General features: G+C 38.2%; 1 protein-coding gene across 1 annotated transcript in view; it reads left to right on the top strand.

Annotated features, from left to right (window-relative positions):
• Nucleotides 1-12,095, top strand: part of LOC112118940 (LYR motif-containing protein 4) — a 138,225-nt gene that overhangs the window by 27,352 nt on the left and 98,778 nt on the right.

Genomic DNA, 12,095 nt, shown 5'->3' with positions numbered 1-12,095 from the left:
TTTATATAGGCATCACTATATAAATCTGTCTTATTTTTAAAAGTGGTGGTTTTTTTTGTTTTTTTTTTTCATTTTAGTTTTGGGTTCATTGTTTATCTGCAAAAGACCTATGGCAGCAATATATGGAGAGGATGCTGTATATTCTTTGTTGCTTTTGTCTTTGATATCTGTAAAATAATGCTTGTACTCCTTCAGGGCTAACAAGTTCCTAAAGTTTTGATGTTAACTTTTTAAAAATTTATTTTAGGGGATATCTTCAATAATGTAACAGAAAGCAGAAGTGTCCCTCCCCCACCCTCATACACTGAAAATTAATTTGTTTTCTGTCTGACCCAGACAATGGGTTTTTAATTATTATTTTCAGGTCTTCATTGCTTTAGAAAACCTCACGGTCCTCCCTGCAGCTGTTCTCTCTATAGTAGTATCCATAACTAAATTACTTGACGTGACTGCTAACTTAATATTGTTGAAGTTCATACAATCTCATTTATTTTTGAGACTTCATTTGGTTTGAATTACCTGCGAAAGTAACATGTTATGTCCCTCTAAGGTTGAGCTCATCAGAGATGCCTTCTTCTCTGTTTCAGGCATCCTTTTGCTCATAGATTCACTCGAGAGGTCATCAAGTCCAGTCCCCTGCCCTCATGGCAGGACCAAATACTGTCTAGACCATCCCTGATAGACATTTATCTAACCTACTCTTAAATATCTCCAGAGATGGAGATTCTACAACCTCCCTACGCAATTTATTCCAGTGTTTAACCACCTTGACAGTTAGGAACTTTTTCCTAATGTCCAACCTAAACCTCCCTTGCTGCAGTTTAAGCCCATTGCTTCTTGTTCTATCCTTAGAGACTAAGGTGAACAAGTTTTCTCCCTCCTCCTTATGACACCCTTTTAGATACCTGAAAACTGCTATCATGTTCTCTCTCAGTCTTCTCTTTTTCCAAACTAAACAAACCCAATTCTTTCAGCCTTCCTTCATAGGTCATGTTCTCAAGATCTTTAATCATTCTTGTTGCTCTTCTCTGGACCCTTTCCAATTTCTCCACATCTTTCTTGAAATGTGGTGCCCAGAACTGGACACACTACTCCAGTTGAGACCTAACAGTGCAGAGTAAAGTGGGCTTAAGTGCTGTGCTGAATTTGGCCCTAGGTTGAGAGGAAGGTGCAAATATCTGTAGATGCTCTCTTTAGTTTATTAAAGTTTAAATTCCAAAATTTTGCTGCTGTCTCTTGTAACCATGAATCATTGAGGGTGATCGTTGCTTATCAACATATAGTGTGATGCACTTTCAATCTGTATTTTACTACTAAGATATTAGTTCCTTCAGAATACTGCCCCAAGCTTTGTTCGATTATAAAGGCTTTTAAACTTGATCATGCTGGGGGGCAAGTATAGTAGTTAACAATACTAAACTAACAGATGTTCAGAAATGGGAAAGTTTTTTCCAAAGCATTCTCCCTACATGACACTTGTATTATTCTAACATCTCTTCTGAGCTTTCTAGCTGAGACTCAGGCCTGGTCTACACTACCCCCCCACTTCGGACTAAGGTACGCAAATTCAGCTACATTAATAACGTAGCTGAATTCGAAGTACCTTAGTCCGAACTTACCGCGGGTCCAGACGCGGCAGGAAGGCTCCCCCGTCGATGCCGCGTACTCCGCTCGCCGAGCTGGAGTACCGGCGTCGACGGCGAGCACTTCCGGGATCGATCCGGGGCACTTCCGGGATCGATCCGGGATCGATTTATCGCATCTTAACCAGACGCGATAAATCGATCCCAGAACATCGATTGCCTGCCGCCGGACCCTCCGGTAAGTGTAGACGTACCCTCAGTTTTCATTTTGGGTAGCATGTTTTGGACAGCTGTGTCTTCCAAAAGCATGTCCATTTCACCTTTTAATTTAAACTCATTTTGCCTATCTATAAAAACAGCAGTCTTCATTTCTTTTCAAAAAATCTTTCTTGATCTCTTCTCCAATATTGCGCTGCTCAATGTACATCTGGTAACATGAATTTTCTTCCTCTTTTCGAGACTGTCTAGTTGTTTGACTTGCTCTCAGTAATTGGTTTCTCTCAACCACATCTGCCATTATGACTTTGAAGGTACTACCACACTTACTTATCCCCTATATTTTTGTGCATTGGTATCTGGTAGCACCTGTACAGTAGAATTGTCAAATTGTCTTCTGCCAGGACCATTTGCTGGTATAGCTACACTGGCAAAACCTTTTTAGTGTAGACAAGGCCTTAGTATACCCAGTGATTTTTACATGTTCTCTATCTGTTGCATTAAAATGCTTTTCTGTAGAAAGTGTTTGAAGAGCAATGCAAGAGTAGCAGAAGGTTCGGAAGCTGTCATTTATTGGCATGGATTAATCACTTTTGAGAGCAGCCGATCCAAGTTTTTTTTTTTTTTTTCTTTTCCTACTAGGAGACTGTCATATTAATTGATATAGTTTTGATCTGAATCCCCACCTAGATTTTTTGGAAGAATCCTTTCATAAATCAGCATGTCTTCTTGTCAATACAGTTCATTTATCTAAGCTATCTTGGATTGCTTCCTTTCCAGAAAACATTTTAGTTCAATAAAGCTCGGCTGAAGTGCTTAGGACATAGTACAAACCACAATACTTCCTAGTGCATTTCAGCTTGAATTATGTTCTGGATGTCAGCAGGAAGCATTCCGAATTGGTCTTGAAACTAATATCTGAAAGTGACAGTTTCAGGAAATATCTTGCAACTCACTGTCTTATCTAGAATATTGTAATACTTTTCTAAGCCAAGTAATTACTAGTAATTTTATAATCATATAAAATACTTAGGCAAGGCTGTAAGAAAGTCATGACTTCTTGCTTCAAAAGATGTGACCACAGTTTGTTAAAGTTGTGGTTTTGGTGCAGTCAGTTCTATAACACTGACATATTTCACTTATTGAGTTGCTTTCAAAATGGATTCACAGTATATCTATTCAAGAACAAAAATAGAAAATACTAAAAAAAAATGCCAATAGACTATCAGAGCATTTGTATAATTCAAAACAGCCCCTCCTTATCACAGTTTGACAAGTAGTCATTTGAAGTAAAACATTTTAGACACGTTGCATGGCTTGTGAAGAAATGCAGTGAAATATAAGTGCATAACATACATGCAAAATGGTTGTTTTTCAAAAAGTTCAGTCACAAAATTGAAGGTGAATGATGTTGCAACCCTGTGTGCCAGGTCAGAATACCTCTCACTCAAATTTGCCTCTCCCCCCCCCCCAATCCCTCCGAGGGGTGGCTGGGCCAAATTTGAGTGAGTGGCGTTTTGACCTGGCGCATGGCTTCAAAATGCCACTCAAATTTGCCACAACTATAAAAAGTTGCAGTGTGTGTTAAAAGTTGCGGTTCCACAACAAAATCATGGGCCATGATTTTCTTACAGCCATATATATATATATATATATATATATATATATATAGTCTTGAAGGTGAAATGTTTAATGAGAAATTACAATTATTATTTATTCGTAGTGTCCATATAAACTAGGTGCCTTACAGAGATTATAGACATAATATATCTTACCTGCCCTGAACAACTTAAAATGTGAAAATTTTCACTAATTATTAATTTACAACAAAGATTAACATAAAAAAATTAGCCAAGATTTTCAGTAATGGGTTCTGAAAAGCAAATTCCTAAATTCAGATTTAGGCATCTAAATAAGTGTCCCAACTTTCAAAAGTATTGACCATGCAACTCCCAGTGAAATAGAGATTTAAAAAAAATCTTGGCCGTAATTCTTATTATTAATAATGTTGATAATATGTGGATACGAATTTGAATGGTTAACCCTTTTAGTCTGGACGTGCGGGGCAAGGACCAGCAGTTAGAACATGGGATATAGTCACGAGTCAGGGTTCTGGTCCTAGCCCTCCCACTGATTCATTTGTGTGACCATGGACAAATACAGTAACTCCTCACTTAAAGTCGTCCTGGTTAACGTTTCATTGTTACGTTGCTGATCAATTAGGGAACATGCTCGTTTAAAGTTGTGCAATGCTCCGTTATAAAACGTTGTTTGGCAGCCGCCTGCTTTGTCCGCTGCTTGCAGGAAGAGCAGCCCATTGGAGCTAGCTGGTGGGGGCTTGGAACCAGGGTGGACCGGCAGCCCCCCATCAGTTCCCCGCTAGCCTAAGTTCCCTGTGCGGCAGCCGCCCAGCAGGCTATCAGTTGCCGGCAGTTCAGCTGTCCCTCCCCCCACTGCTATGTGCTGCTCCTGCCCTCTGCCTTGGAGCTGCTCCCGGGAGCCTCCTGCTTGCCTGGTGAAAAAGATTTCCCTGGAACCTAACCCCCTCATTTACATTAATTCTTGTGAGGAAATTGGATTAGTTTACATCGTTTCGCTTAAGTCGCATTTTTCAACGTTAAGCGAGGTATTACTGTGATGACCTTTTTGTGCTTCAGTTCTTCTGTCTGTAAAATACTTCCCTAACTTACATGGCTGGTGATCATTAGGGCTGTCAATTAATTGCAGTTAGCTCATACGATTAACTCAAAAAATTAATCACAATTTTAATTGTACTGTTAAACAATAGACTACCAATTGAAATTTATCAAATATTTTTGGATGTTTTTCTACTTTTTCAAATATTGATTTAAATTACAGAATACAAAGTGTACCGTGCTCACTTCATATTATTTTTATTAAAAATATTTGCACTGTAAAACTGATAAACAAAAGAAATAGTATTTTTCAATTCACCTCATACAAGTACTGTAATACAATCTCTTTATCGTGAAAGTGCAACTTACAAATGTAGATTTATTTTTTGTTACATAACTGCATTCAAAAACAAAACAATGTAAAACTTTAGAGCCTACGAGTCCTACTTCTTGTTCAGCCAATCGCTAAGGTAAGCAAGTTTGTTTACATTTACAGGAGATAATGCTGCCTGCTTCTTATTTACAGTGTCACTTGAAAGTGAGAACAGGCATTTGTATGGCACTTTTTTAGCCGGCATTGCAAGGTATTTACATGCCAGATATGCTAAACATTCGTATGCCCCTTCATGCTTTGGCCACCATTCCAGAGGACATGCTTCCATGCCGATGACGCTTGTTTAAAAAAAGTAATGCATTAATTAAATTTTTACTGAACTCCTTGGGGGAAGAATAGTATGTCTCCTGTTCTGTTTTACCTGCATTGTGCCATATATTTCATGTTATAGCAATCTCGGATGATGACCCTGCACATGTTGTTCATTTTAAGAACACTTTCACTGCAGATCTGACAAAACACAAAGAAATGTACCAATGTGAGATTTCTAAAGATAGCTACAGCATTCAACCCAAGGTTTAAGAATCCAACGTGCCTTCCAAAATCTGAGAGGGATGAGGTGTGGAGCATGCTTTCAGAAGTCTTAAAAAGCAACACTCTGATGCGGAAACTACAGAACCTGAACCACCAAAAAAGAAAATCAACCTTCTGCTGGTGGCATCTGACTCAGATGATGAGAGTGAACGTGCGTCGGTCTGCACTGCTTTGTATCATTATTGAGCAGAACCCGACATCAGCATGGACACGTCCTCTGGAATGGGGGTTGAAGCATGAAGGGACATATGAATCTTTAGCGCATCTGGCACATAAATATCTTGCGATGCCGGCTACAACAGTACCATGAGAACGCCTGTTCTCACTTTCAGGTGACATTGTAAACAAGAAGCAGGCAGCATTATCTCCTGTAAATGTGAACAAACTTGTTTGAGTGAGTGACTGGCTGAACAAGAAGTAGGAGTGAATGGACTTGTAGGCTCTAAAGTTTAACATTTGTTTTATTTTTGAATGCAGGGGTTTTTTTGTACATAATTCTACATTTGTAAGTTCAACTTTCATGATAAAGAGATCGCACTACAGTACTTGTATTAAGTTAATTGAAAAATATTATTTCTTTTCTTTTTTACAGCACAAATATTTGTAATAAAAAATAAAGTGAGCACTGTACTCTGTGTTCTGTGTTATAATTGAAATCAATATATTTGAAAATGTAGAAAACATCCAAAAATATTTAAATGGTATTCTATTATTGTTTAACAGTGCGATTAATCGCGGTTAATTTTTTTTTATCGTTTGACAGCCTTAGTGATTATTACTTGTAAAAGACTTTGAGATCCTCAGAGGAAGCTTCTGTAACTGTGCAAAGTGTTAATTTATTACAGACCCAATCCTGCTGTGACCTCAGTGGGTGATTTGTCCTGAGCTAGGACAGATGAACCAAGCTCTATGAAGTGGGAGGTCATTCTGTATATCAAGAGAAAGGTAATCTTTCCTAGATTTGCAATTAAAATCATGTGTGACCATATTGCTATGATAAACTGGCCTATCTCAGTATATCTGCCCTTGCTAATAATTGGTACTATTGCATGTTTAGAGTTTTAAGCCGGAGGTTGAGCTCACACTCTAACTGTTGCCCAAGGGGAACACTTCACTACACTCATTTATGCCTGGGGGAAATTGGTGTACAGTTTCTTCATTCACACATCAGAGGTCTAAAAGTGCTTCCATCATTTGTCACAGTGAAATATTTTTTTCCTGTGATTTTTAATTTGTTGCTAGCCTTTGAATTCTTTCTGTGTTCTTGTGTAGAAGATTACTGGATCAAAATACTAAAGCTGTCACGACTTTTAGATGCACCAGTCAATAACATTTTTCAAGTCTGAAGGATGGTCTCTGATATTCTTTCCTCAGAGCTTGCCCGTGAAAGAAAATTTTGGATGATTTATCTTCAAATTTGGAAAACTCCAAAAATCACTCATTTTTCACTAAGCTGCCTCTTACATTTTTAACATCGGACCTAATTTTGTAGGCTGGATTTGATAATATAACAGTATTTTGTAATAATTTCTCCTCTTGGAAAAGATAATGAGTAATCTCTCCCTTTGCAGGACTTGGACCTCTCTGATCAACCTTTCTGCTGTCATAATAAAGATTAAACTGCTTCCAATGCACAGATGATCTGGCAGGAAATGTGTTAGTCGAATAATTTCTGCCCATTGTCTTGGCATGTCTAGATTTTTCATCTCTGCTCATTGTCTGATTTTTAAGATTTGCTCTCTGGTCTGATCAAGGTAGAGGATTGCATGCTGGGACCTGTGATGTCCAAGGGCAACACCATGGTATTAAAGATGAAGGCATCTGGAGGCTATATTTAGCTCATGGGAAACACTTTGATCACTATTGATGTAGCACATCAGTCTTGATGGACCTGGAGCCTCTTGCTGTCTCAATTTTTAAACTATTTGTGACAAAAATAGTAAGAAACCATGTATAACTAGATTCTTTCTTTGTCTGGAATCCAGAGCATAGCAATCTTCATTTTATCTTCCTTTATTTATGACTGTCACTTTGACTTAGTAGCATATGGCACTATGGGACCCAAATGAATAAGTAGAATTTATTTTCCTGGAGGTCCCATAGAGCATCCACTTGTATGGCCATTTTTCCTACCAGTCCAAGGATCAACAGTTAGAGGCATTTTGTTCTGTTACCAGCATGCAAAGCTGCTCTGCTTCCATTTGTGTCAATGATGCCTTTTAGAATGCAAGTGGTGGTGATTAGTCCTTTCAAAGAAAAATGTAGTGTAGACACCCCTGGCAGTTAATTTTGGTATGGTGTGACCAAGATGTCTTAGGATGCTCAATAGTGTATGTTCTGGGTTTAGATCAGCGGTGCTCTTTTGAACCAAAATCTGCCTTTATGATATGATCTACATAAGAGGCAGTCAGAGAGCTTTAAAGAGCAAAGTATTTTTTCCATTAAAGTTTTGCTTTTGATCATGGGTTTGTTCAACAGTTCCTCCTCTTCTATCTTGTAAGGAGCTACATCTAAACTTTCACAGGGATGACGTGATCTCTAGGATTTGTACCCATTTCATCCTTAAAACAGTGCTCTGTTTTTATCTGAATTTGGATTTTCAGCCTTCAGTTATGTTGGTTTAGGTATTATCCTGTTAGGGTGGTGGTTAAAATTTCCATAGCCCTTAAGTGCTTAAACGGAAGAAGCTGTAAAAAGAAAAATCTGGTACACTTGGCAATATGCTTTATGTAGCATTCAGAACACACAAAACAATCTTTTTGGGGGCAGACTCTGCCTGTGGCAAACTAATGGAGGCAGTCTGCATCCAAGCATCCTGAAACATTTCATATATTTTTCCAAAGGGATATATTTACAATCCCAAATGTCCAAAAATATTCTTTATTACTTTGTTGTAGTGTAGGACAGTGGTTTTAAGTTGTACACTCCAAATAGATTTAGACTTTAGATTTGAGTAAGATGCTTTGCATATAGTAGAATTTTCTGAACTGCTAAATATTACATTGTAATTTCAAATGTCCATCATTGCTGTCCATATTGATGCTGCAAATTTGTTAGGCTAAACATGCTATGCTTTGCTCTAAGTGAGAGATGGGATGGATGATTCATCCATCGGGTGATAGGATGCCCTGGGTCGGGGGTAGAGGGTAGGATGGCGGGGACAGGAGAAAGGAGTTTGAGGAGAAGTTCCCTTCCTCCAAATAAATTTTTGCATGGTGTCTGTGAGCAGACTATGAAATGTGTTATGTTATTATTTTATGTTACATAGTTCCTTTCATCCCAAAGTATCCCAAAGAGCTTTACCAGCTATATGATGTTTATAAATCACCGCTGAAATGCAGCCACCTCTAGGATGGAGAGTGGCAGCTGGCCAGCGCAGAGTATGCAACTGTGGAAGAGGAAAATTTTGTCTGACATCCGGGTAAAATTCTGTTCTTACAAAAAGCATAATGGAATTTTTAATGACAATGTACAGCAGATTGGACCTCTGTTTTCAAGGACTCATCAGAAAGATGAACATGCAAACTGAATGTTATTAATTCCTGTGCCTCAGAAGGATGAAGGGACGAATCAGTCTTACCAGGATTTGAACTTGTAGTTCCAGGACTCTAGATAGTCCAAACCTGATAATTAGACCACTAAGCTATCCCATGCCCTGTCAGCATCTGTGCCAATGAAACCTTATTTTGGAGCTATTTGTCATTTCAGGCCATAAGGACACTTTTCATATGTGGCAAATTGTACTTCTAGCCCCTGCAGCAGTTCCCAGACTGGTGCCTCATTAGCTGAATGACATGTTCACTTGGGTCCTGTGCTGGTAAAGCATTTTTCTTTTCCACCTTTACAATACAGAGTTACAGTAGCAACTCCAATTAAAATTAAAGGAGTCCTTCTATTCTGAAATTTTATTTCCTACTTTCTCGATTTAACTTTCTCAAAAGCACTCTCTTTGTGCTGAAACTTTTTATGCTTAGTCTTAGTTCAGTGATAATTTCATTCTTTAAAAATAATTAAGTATAGCAATCAACAATTTATGTTTTAGAAGTTGTTTCAGAGGATTGCTCAAATTGGAGCAGTCCAGGTATGAATAGAATGGGCAGTATTGATCAGATGGTATTTGGTGTTCTCTTTATTGAAATTGAAAACAGGCAACCATTTAGCCTAAAAAAATAGTCCTTCCTCTGGGTTCGACAGACACTGAACTTGTTCAAGTAGGAGGAGGAGTTTTCAGTTTTTTAGAAAAATAAAAGAAAATTCAGGGAAGCTGTTTCAGAGTTATGGTGCTATAAAAATATAAATGTTAGAAAAGTCTTCTCACTTTTCTTTTTTTGCTCTCTCAACTTGGACAGGATACTTTTAAAAGTTCTAACTTTTTAATTGATCTAATAAACCTGAGAAATAGAACATAATAAAGTAACAAGATTTGCTTTAGAAATCAGAAGGTTTTTAATTTTCAAATGGCTATTAGCCAGAATGGGTAGGGATGGTGTCCCTAGCCTCTGTTTGCCAGAAGCTGGGAATGGGCAACAGGGGATGGATCGCTTGATGATTACCTGTTCTGTTCATTCCTTCTGGGGCACCTGGCATTGGCCACTGTCAGAAGACAGGATACTAGGCTAGATGGACCTTTGGTCTGACCCAGTATGGCCATTCTTATGTTCTTATGTTCAAACTTGTTAGCATTTGCTACGTAAATTCGGTCATATTGATGCATATTATGATATATAGTGGGTCTCGATTTATGATGTAATGTGCATCAAATACATCTCTTAATATCCTATTGATCATCTAGTATTTGATACTAGCTTACCATTAGAAGGGGAGAGGGTTTTGTTTGTTTTTTGACCAAGCATTCTTTCAAATTATGTTCTGTAGACAGATTTCACCACCAATCACCCAAAAGCAAGACATTTTAGGAGAGGTTTGGAGTTCTAAAACTACTGACCAGAATAGATTGAAAAGATGGAGGGAGGAAGATGCTGGAATGCCTACCAGGGTTTTGCCCGCCCCCCGGGCCTGGCCTAGGGACTTTGTCTTTGATGTCTACCTCTGGCTGGTAGGTGTCTGAAAAACTAAATGCTTTGTTGCACAAAGAATGAAGGCGCAAGTCTGTCACTTATCTCCCACTCCATCTCATGGCTGCTGTGAGGAATCAGGTATTCTCTGCTTTACCCCTTTCCCAGCCTGTTCTTCTATGAAATATTTGCAGTGCTTGTCTCTGCTGCTCCTCAGAACCTTCCCCAGCAGGAGCAGCAAAAAAAAAAAAAAAAAAAAAAAGGGGGGGGGGGGGAAATAAATTTCTTGGCAGTTTCACTGCTGCTCATAGGGTTCTGTATATTAGCAGTGAAACTGACCAGTGGCTTGTTAATTTAATTGCTTGGGAAACCTATAAGCAAAATAGGCACTGAAGGTGTCATCTCTTAGTAAATTCAGGAAGGCTCTCATGCATTGATTTACAGTCCACGTTTACAATCCACATATCTTCGCAATTACAAGGACTAGAAACTGATGCTGATTTTATTTTAGATGAAAGCCCCAAACTTGCCATATAAATTTATCCACGTACTGGTCAAAAGAGGATTTTTTCCCCAAGTCTTTGTTCAATGAGTAGACCTGGACTTTTATATTACAGCCAGATATCTTTACTGTATTGTAATTTGAGAGCCCCAGCGCTGCTAGAAGTTTGTCTAGTGTGGAAGCTTTGTGAGCTGGAGCTCTGCTAATAATAAATAATAATAAAACAACATTACACCTACATCATTCTGTTCGCTCCTGGATTAAATTCCACAAGACACTACGCCATCCCAAACTGTGAAGTATGAGTACTTGGGGAGAGCTAGATATGGTTACTGGCCTGACTAGGATTCTGTTTATATTAAGTTCTCAAATTTAACTTTACATTAAAATGTCTGCATAGGGTAACTGTTATATTTGTTTGTTAAAAGTTTCTGTTTGACCCTTGCTGGTGACTTCTAATGAGACTTTAAAGAATTATGAAATATAAAACATATTAAAAAGAGAGATTCCTTTCCTTTGGAGTAATTTGTTATATTTCAAGTCTGCACTGATATCTGGCCAAGCAATAAAAGTTTCAGGTAACTTAAAATGAATCTTCAGCAGACTTTTTATCCCTGAGGCTTTCAGTTTTTGAACTAGATGTTGTTCTAGAATGTAAATATAGCTGAGCAAATTCCCTCCAGTTCATGTTTTGCCCATATGAACTGAGATCCTGGCAGCTAGTACTTTTAGTATATCAAGACCATAGGTATCAATGAGGGGGAAGAAGAGAATCAAACTATAAATGGAAGAAGTTAACAGTAGTTTTTTTAGAAGGGAGACTTTTCTGAATTAGTAAATGTTTCATCCTCTCTCTACATCACACTGTACCTCGTCTCCCTAAGTCAAAGCATGATAAAATTGGAAAACCTTTTTATTTTATAATTGTTCGCCAGAGTGGATTTCCTATACGTGAGATACTACAGTACATAACTTATTATTCACCACAACTTTAGTTGATAGAGAAATGTAATTTTGTTCTCTCTCTTTTTTCTTATATTGATGAAGCCTTCAGTACTCTCTAACCTTCAGGCCTCTTCCCATGTGATCTGTCTCTTGTGTTTGTTCGGATTCTGTATCACAGTTTACTGCTTCTGCCCCAGTGTTTTGGATCATCCTAAATAACAATCTGTAATAGCTGTGCCATTATCTTTAGCAGTCTGTTGGCTTATAACT

The sequence above is a fragment of the Terrapene carolina genome, unplaced genomic scaffold (genome assembly GCF_002925995.2).
Source record: "Terrapene carolina triunguis isolate 2854851 unplaced genomic scaffold, T_m_triunguis-2.0 Scaffold56, whole genome shotgun sequence".
In the NCBI taxonomy this organism is placed as follows: domain Eukaryota; kingdom Metazoa; phylum Chordata; order Testudines; family Emydidae; genus Terrapene; species Terrapene triunguis.
The sequence above is the reverse complement of the archived record's forward strand: the minus strand, read 5'-3'. Positions and strand labels throughout refer to the sequence as shown.